Source organism: Danio rerio, chromosome 12 (assembly GCF_052040795.2).
Source record: "Danio rerio strain M-AB ecotype USA chromosome 12, GRCz13ab, whole genome shotgun sequence".
Classification (NCBI taxonomy): Eukaryota; Metazoa; Chordata; class Actinopteri; order Cypriniformes; family Danionidae; genus Danio; species Danio rerio.
In genome coordinates, this window is record NC_141032.1 from 51,184,872 (window position 1) to 51,193,241 (window position 8,370).

Consider the following 8,370-nt stretch of genomic DNA (forward strand, 5'->3'; position numbering starts at 1 on the left):
TAAATCTGTTAATTAACCTCAATCTTGATCAAAACTACTGAACTGTTTAGAAAAGTACAAGATTTTAACTCTTTAATTGCCAAGTTCACCAATGATGTCACTGATTTGGTGAAAAACACACACAAAATGAGTATTTTTCAATAATTATGGACTGGATTTTTTTACTTTTTATCAGTCTTAGACATGTGAAACACTGCATTGGATGCATTGTTGATTAATTTAAGCATTGCAATATACATTTCACTTTGTCTGCACACATTTAAACTCTTTTTTTTTTGTTTGTTAGGTTTTTTTGTATAGGTTATGTGATTAAAAACATTGCTGCTTATATAAACCTTTTCACAATATGATTATCAGTTTTGATAATACAATTTTCATGCAATATAAAATTATATAATAATGTTATGTGATATATATATAACATAATATAATAAAAAATGGTGTACTTTTGACTAAAGCAGTTTCAAAAAGGAGAACTTTATACTTTTACATGAGCACTATTTTGTTAGGATATCTATGCATAAACCTACACATGTGCCTAATGCGTGTACTTCGAGCAGCACTAAATCTTAAGATAAGATTTGAAGCTTCCAATATATGATATAAGTCAGGATCTAGGGCCTTCTCCTTGTAATTCTGGATGAGATCTAGGCTCAAAGAACATCACACTCCTGGAAAACTGTAATGTCAGCAATTACTGAAAACAAGAGACATGTATAACAAATTATATGTATATAGCTTGACCATGCTGTCTTCTTTAAACAAACAGCAACACCTTAAATGTATATGATTTTCCACTTGCAGTCAGAGTGTGTAGATAACTTTTCTCCTGGTCAATATTTCAAGTTTCAATCATTTCTAGCAAGCTGCCAGCACTGGTAGACAAGATAATGCAGATTGAGACCCATCAAGATTCAGGGAATTACAATTGTCGAGCCTAGAAGTGATAAAAGACTGAACGATAGCCTCCATGTCAAAACAAATATAAACTTCTGGAGTCAATCTAGGGTCATATATACTTGCAAAATAAGTTTTACAAATAAAAAATAAAGTCTTGAGCAAAAAATAAATAAATAAATAAATAAATAAATGCAAATCTTTAAAAATGCGGAAATAAATTTTTGAGAAATGAAAATTAATTTTTAGAACAAAAATAAAATACTGCAAAGGGAAAATTAAGTTTTGAGAAAATAAAAATGATTTTTTTTTTTGCAATTTTCACAATAAAAAAAAGAAAAAAGAAGAAAAAAACATATATAATTATATTTATTATTTATTTATTAATTATTTATATTTATAATTATCATTATTTTTTCCATAAATGATGTTTAACAGAGCAAATTTTTCACAGTATTTCCTCTAATATTTTTCTTCTGGTGACAGTCTTATTTGTTTTATTTCTGCTAGAATTAAAGCAGTTTTTAATTTTTTAAACACAAATTTAATGTCAAAATTATTAGCCCCTTTAAGCTCATTTTTTTCCGATAGTCTACAGAACAAACCACTGTTATACAATGACTTGCCTAATTACCCTAACTTTACCTTAATTACCCTAGTGAAGCCTTTACATGTCACTTTAAGCTGTATAGAAGTGTCTTGAAGAATATCTAGTCTAATATTATTTACTGTCATCATGACAAAGAGAAAATAAATCAGTTATTAGAGATGAGTTATTAACACTATTATCATTAGAAATGTGTTGAAGAAATCTGCTCTCCGTTAAACAGAAATCGGGGGGAAAAATAAACAGGGGGGCTAATAATTCTGACCTCAACTGTATATAAATATTTGCAAACCATTTTTATAGCATTGCTTTTACAAAACCCGTCCAGTCAATGGCCCGGACCTGCCTCCATTTAAGCAACGCCATCACCTGGAGACACAGTATCACTGAGGTGGTCTTACAGTAGGTCCGGGCCTGCTGTAAATGTCCAAGTTCGCATAACTTGGCCACAAAGTGAAACAAGCAGAAATGTGAAGTGCAAAGTGCAAACAGCATCGCAAACTCACAGTTGACTAAAAAGCAAATCAAAATGAGCACTGCAATTGACTGGACGATAAAAAATGTTTTGCAAATATGTACATACTTTTTATTTCATTGCAAATATTTTAGTTTTTTTATTTGCACTGCTTGAGTTTTATTTGCAGTTCTTTTTTTGTTTGCAAATTTCATTTTTATTATTGAAAACTTAACTTTCCCTTTGCAGTTATTTCTCAAAAATAAATTTTTGCTTTGTGATTTTAGAGATTTTATTTTAAGTATACAGTTGAAGTCAGAATTATTAGCCCCCCCTGTTTATTTTTCCCCCCAATTTCTGTTAAACGGAGAGCAGATTTCTCCAGCACATTTCTAATGATAATAGTGTTAATAACTCATCTCTAATACCTGATTTATTTTCTCTTTGCCATGATGACAGTAAATAATATTAGAGATATTCTTCAAGACACTTCTATACCGCTTGAAGTGACATTTAAAGGCTTAACTAGCTTAATTAGGGTAACTAGGCAGGCTAGGGTAAATAGGCAAGTCACTGTATAATGATGGTTTGTTTTGTAGACTATCAGAAAAATTATAGCCTAAAGAGGCTAATAATATTGACCTTAAAATGGTTTTTAAAAAATTCATAATTGCTTTTATTCTAGCTGAAATAAAGCAAATAAGACTTTCTCCAGAAGAAAAAATATTATCAGACACACTGTGAACATTTCCTGAATCTGTTCAACATCATTAGGAAAATATTTAAAATAGAAGAAAAAAAATTGAAGATGGCGAATAATTCAGACTTCAACTGTATATGGCCCTAGATTGACCCCGTAAACTTCACAATAGATAATGATTTGCTTGTCAAAATCTAGTCTACTATCAAAAACACCATAAGTTATTTTTATATTTATATGAGAGTCAGCAGATTATATAACTAACTGATTGTCAATAAAGTAATAAAGGCAGATCGGAATCACTCATTGTAAGAAAATTAGCAGCCAGCCAAAATCTAAAACCAAGCTCTAACCTCAGTCAGAAAATTCATATTTATGCATTATTTACATTTCTGGTTTAATAGAAAGTAAACCTGCATATGCCTATAGTGTAACAGAATGAAATGAATGAATGAAATGAAATCTTACTTTTGAAAAATATGACCCAGAAGCCGACCTAATGAGAACAACGGGCCCAAAACAGAGCCCTGAGGTACACCACAGTTTCAAACTTCTCAATGCTAATCCTCCCGCAGCACCGCTCCTCATATTTTCATGTCTTTCTTATTTAAAACTAATTTAGTGAAGCAGTTTGTAAGAAGAGCACCATGCATGAAGTGTTTCTATCTTTATTTCACTGGTTTACAGATATTCCACTGCCTGCATTGTTTTGTGTTTTACTTGAGAAGCATGAAGTATGACATATTTAATTCTGTAAATATAATATAAATGCACATATCACATGCTACAATGCCATTTAAATGAAATATATATTAATTTTAAACTGAAATCAGGGAGTACCTGGTGGAGTCCACTTTGGAGGACGCTTATGATCATATTTGAACAAACAGAAAGAGAAACAAAATGAGCAGAGCTAATTGAGAAATGCTGATTTATTTGATCCAATGTTGATCCCAGCATTTTTAGAGTAAAGTTCAACAATGCATACAATTCCCGTCAGCAGACGGGTCAGGTGAAATATTAAGAGATCATTTGAGAGTTTATTTGACACAACCAGTGGGACAGATTACCTGAGGTCCTGGATTAAATACGACTTAAACATTTGTTGTTGCCTTCCTACCTTTTACATTTACCAATGTTACTGGCAACAGTAAACAACAATCATTCAAAAATACACAACATTTATATTATTTTTAAAAGAACTACACAACACAAAATGCACAATTTTATTGTTTTTTACATTTCTTTTCTATTTTGATGGGTGTAACACATCACATTTCATCCTCCCCACCCCAGACAAATACAATATTTACATTTTGCATACATTAAAGTATATTTACTTATGAATCAGGGAAATGTGTTATGCATTATAAAGCTTGAAGCATCAGAATCAGCACTCGGTATTCACCATGACAAGTATTTGGTACTTGTTATTGACTGCAAAAATCCTGAATGGAGCATCCTACTGACTACACTGTAAAACCCAACAGTCAACTTCATCAAATGAAATGAGTGTAGTTAACTCAAATTTACTGAAAGTTAACTCTACTCATGTGAAATGAGTTTTGAACTCAGTGCTGAAGATAATGAGTTAATTAAATACCTCATTACTTCAACTTAATGCAGTAAGTTCACAGTACTCATATAGATTTCCTCTAACAGTTTGAGTTGACTTAACTTATTGGGTTTTACAGTACTCCGTTGGTTTGAGTTCTCTTCATTTATTGGGTTTTACTGTGCTCAAATTGATTTGTTTACTTAAATTGATTAAGTTCACAGTACTCATTAAGATTAGTTTTTGAACTCAAATTGTTTGTTTCAATCGGTTTCCTCAAATGGTTTGAGTTACCTTCACTTATTGGGTTTTACTAGCCTGATCTCACGAGAAAACGTAAGTATTTTACGTTTTGCCAGTTTAGTGGCTAATTCGTACGAGTTCAGTCGTACGAAATGGTACGATTTTAAAAAGGAGGCGTCGCACCAAACCCCACCCCTAACCCCAACCGTCATTGGGGGATAAGCAAATCGTACTAAATTGTACGAATTAGATCGTATACGAATTCATATGAATTAGCCACAAAATTAAAAAGTTTCGAATTGCCGTGAGATTGTGCTGGTTTTGTATGCTTTTTTCATTTCTGGTAACAATTCTTCAGCTTAGGTTTCTCAAAAACATTTTCTTAAAGGTCAATAAAATAGATTTTCAAAACAAAATGTTTTACAATTTCTGGTTAAATTTTGCACTTGAATCTTGTTTTCTGGACAAATGTACAGTATTACCCATTACTGTACAAACATGTTCTGAACAAGACAATTAATCAACTAATCAATCTAAAAATTCTACATTTTTCATGCTGAAACCCCCAGAATCACTCAGAAATGTATGAAGGTTTTCACCCTTATTAGAGTACAAAAACTCAAACAGAACTTTTACAGACTGTCCATCATTTCTTGTATAATGTGAAAGCAAAATGTGCAGCCAGGACATTTTTAGCAAATAAAAAAAATGAAGAATTGATCTAATAATTAAAAAGAACTAATTGAAACACCTTTTCCTGTAAAAATTACTTTATTGCTTTAAAGAGCTTATAACCACACATGCTCTCAATAAGACCTTTTACTTCACCACTTCTGTCCAATGGAGAAATGTAGACTACGTTTGCAAAAACATTGTATTTTATAATGTGCCAACTATATTGGTAATGGCAATTCCTAAAACACAATTTGGAAAAACAGAACTGACCTACAATTAACTGCTGTCTTTTTATTAAGGTAAACTCTCTTCCACATCCTGAAATTCAAAAAGAAAAACACAAATTAAGAACGTTTTGACACAGTGTATGGTTACATTAATCATTAAACACAAACAAATAGACAAACTGAATCTAATGATAATTGAATTTTAAATATAACTTACCTTCACAGCTATTCATCAGGTGAAGCTGCTATCCCCGACTGTCCATCTGCACCAGCAACAATCTCACATATCTAGAAATATGTTTTAATATTTCCTAAATGATGTTTCACAGAGCAAGGAAATGTTCACAGTGTGTCTGATAATATTTTTTCTTCTGGAGAAAGTCTTATTTGTTTTGTTTCGGCTAGAATAAAAGCAGTTTTTAATTTTTAAACATCATTTTAAGGTCAATATTATTTGCCCCTTTAAGCGATATTTTTTATCAAGTCTACAGAACAAACCATCATTATACAATGACTTGCCTAATTACCCTAACCTGCCTAGTTATTACCCTAGTTAAGCCTTTAAATGTCACTTTAAGCTGTATAGAAGTGTCTTGAAGAATATCTAGTCTAATATTATTTACTGTCATCATGGCAAAGAGAAAATAAATCAGTGATTAGAGATGAGTTATAAAAACTGATTAGAAATGTGTTAAAAAATAATTGGGGGAACAAATAAACAATAGGGCTAATAATTCAGGGGGGCTAATAATTCTGACTTTATATATATATATATATAGGCGTAGACAAAATTGTTGGTATAGCATTGAAGAAAGAAAAACTACAAAAACGGACCTGAAATAGCTTGAACAATTTATCAAAGTACTGATTAATTAAAAATTACTGAAAGTAAACTAATGAAAAACAAATATTGCTTTTGAATTGTGGTTGAACAAAAGCATTAAACATGCAAACTAATGACACTGGCGTGAACAAAAGACCAACAACTTTGTATACCACGTCTGTATACAGTATTTGTGTGCAGTTGTTGTGTATTATATTATTTTGCTGTTATTATAGTTATTATTTATTTTCTTTTTTAATAATCATATTATAGTCTTTTTCTTATTTGCGTTTGTATTAATCGAATTTCTAACAGATGTTTGATGTGTAGTCATGCCAATAACGCACATTTGAATTGAATTGAGAAGATGCAAGTAGCTGAGGAGCGCGTTTTTACTTAATCAGTATTTAGCATGACTTTTACATATCACATTAAGGTATTTACACCTATTGAAAAATAAATGTCACCTATTGTAATTTCTAATTTCGGGTAGCCTAGTGTTACTCGAGACAGAACTGCGACTTATCCATTTGTGTTTACTGATATTAACAAATAAATCAGACGGCATGTTCATGTTCAGCTTAGTAAAGCCTAAAGCAGAACTTCAACATTTACAAAATAGAGCTAACCTTGTAAACCACAAGAGAATAAATCTAACTTTCCATATATTAAAACAGATTTACTGAAAAACGAATAAAGGAAATTAGTAGGCAGGCTAATTAGTGAGATCTGTGGAATTAAATAACGCGGCTAACGTTAACGTTACCTCAGGGAAAAAGCGCGAAAATGCTGAATGGTGGATCTGTCGGTGGATTTGACGTTTTAAACATTTGCTTACTTAAAATTGTGCCGTTAAAAGGTCCATTTTAATATCTCACGACCAAATATTGACAAACATTACAATATACGGAGAATTTACACATAGGCTATTTAGTTATAATTTTACCTCGCGGCTAATACAGTCACATATAAACACTAAACCCGCACATTAACAGATCAGAATCCGCGTTTAATAATGAAATCGGTAAACTTTTAACATGACTACAAACGGGTATGCTATTCATATATTCATCTTACCTTATAATCCCGCTTGTTGTGATCTGCGTGACCGTCAGATGATGATGATGGTGAATCCAGAAAGTTCCATGAAGTGGACAAATTAATAAAGCGGTTGGGTCAAAATAACCCAACCCTAATATTCAATAGTGGAAAACCCACTGGGAAAACCCTGCTCTTTTGACCAAGCATGGGCAACACAACTGCGTGTTTGAATTACCTCAAACAACCCATAGATTTGACCCAGCACAATTAACCCAAAAATGTGTTTAAAAAAAGGATTATTGCTTTTGTGTAAATAAATTATGCTGAACTAAACGATGACTGAATTGTTATTACAATAAAATGAAAATCCATAATTAAAAAAGTATCATCAAGTATTAAAAACATATAAACGTGTACATATTTTTTATTTATTTCAAACTTTAAGCTAATAAAATAAAAATTATTGTAGTTTATTTGACGATAAAATAGGCTGGATATTCATAAAATAAGCTAGATATTCATAAAATAAGCTAGATATTCATAAAATAGGCTAGATATTCAACTTCACAGTGTTACTTGGCAATTTCTTTTTTTTTTTCTTTTTTTTTGGAAAACAAATTTATAACTTAGAAATAAATAAATATAAACCACACTTTTAAAATATGTGTACTTATGTTGTGATCTTATTTATTTAAATGTAATAATGTTTATTTATGAAAAAAATTCTATGTGAGTATAATTTATTAGGTGTATTGTGTTTTGGAGATTAATATAAATGTATTAATATAATAATAATAATAATTATAATTATTATTATTATTAATATTATTATTATTATTGGATCAAGGAATTCTATTGCTACTAAATGACTACATGTAATAGAAAAGTTATGAGAGTCAAAATAAAACCAGCATTTATTTCAATATTTAGTTACAAATCGAAATATTTAATCAGTACAAACTCACTAAATGGAACTTAAATATGGTAATTCATATTAAAAGTCCAAATAAATTGAATATAATTTTATAAAAGTGGAATTTCAGAATTTTATATCATTTAAAATAATGATAATTCTTCTTCTTATTATTAATATTTTTATTATTATTAATGATCATTATTACTGGATCAAGGAAAGTATTACTGCTAAA

At 30.4% G+C, this 8,370-nt stretch overlaps 1 long non-coding RNA gene across 1 annotated transcript; it reads right to left on the reverse strand.

The window, feature by feature from the left end:
• Positions 1-3,571: 3,571 nt before the first annotated feature.
• Positions 3,572-7,552, reverse strand: LOC141376897 (uncharacterized). The gene is made up of 3 exons (XR_015504742.1): positions 7,259-7,552; positions 5,576-5,646; positions 3,572-5,449 (listed from the first exon to the last, which is right to left on the reverse strand). It is a non-coding gene; the product is annotated as an uncharacterized LOC141376897 (long non-coding RNA).
• Between the last annotated feature and the right edge of the window lie 818 nt (positions 7,553-8,370).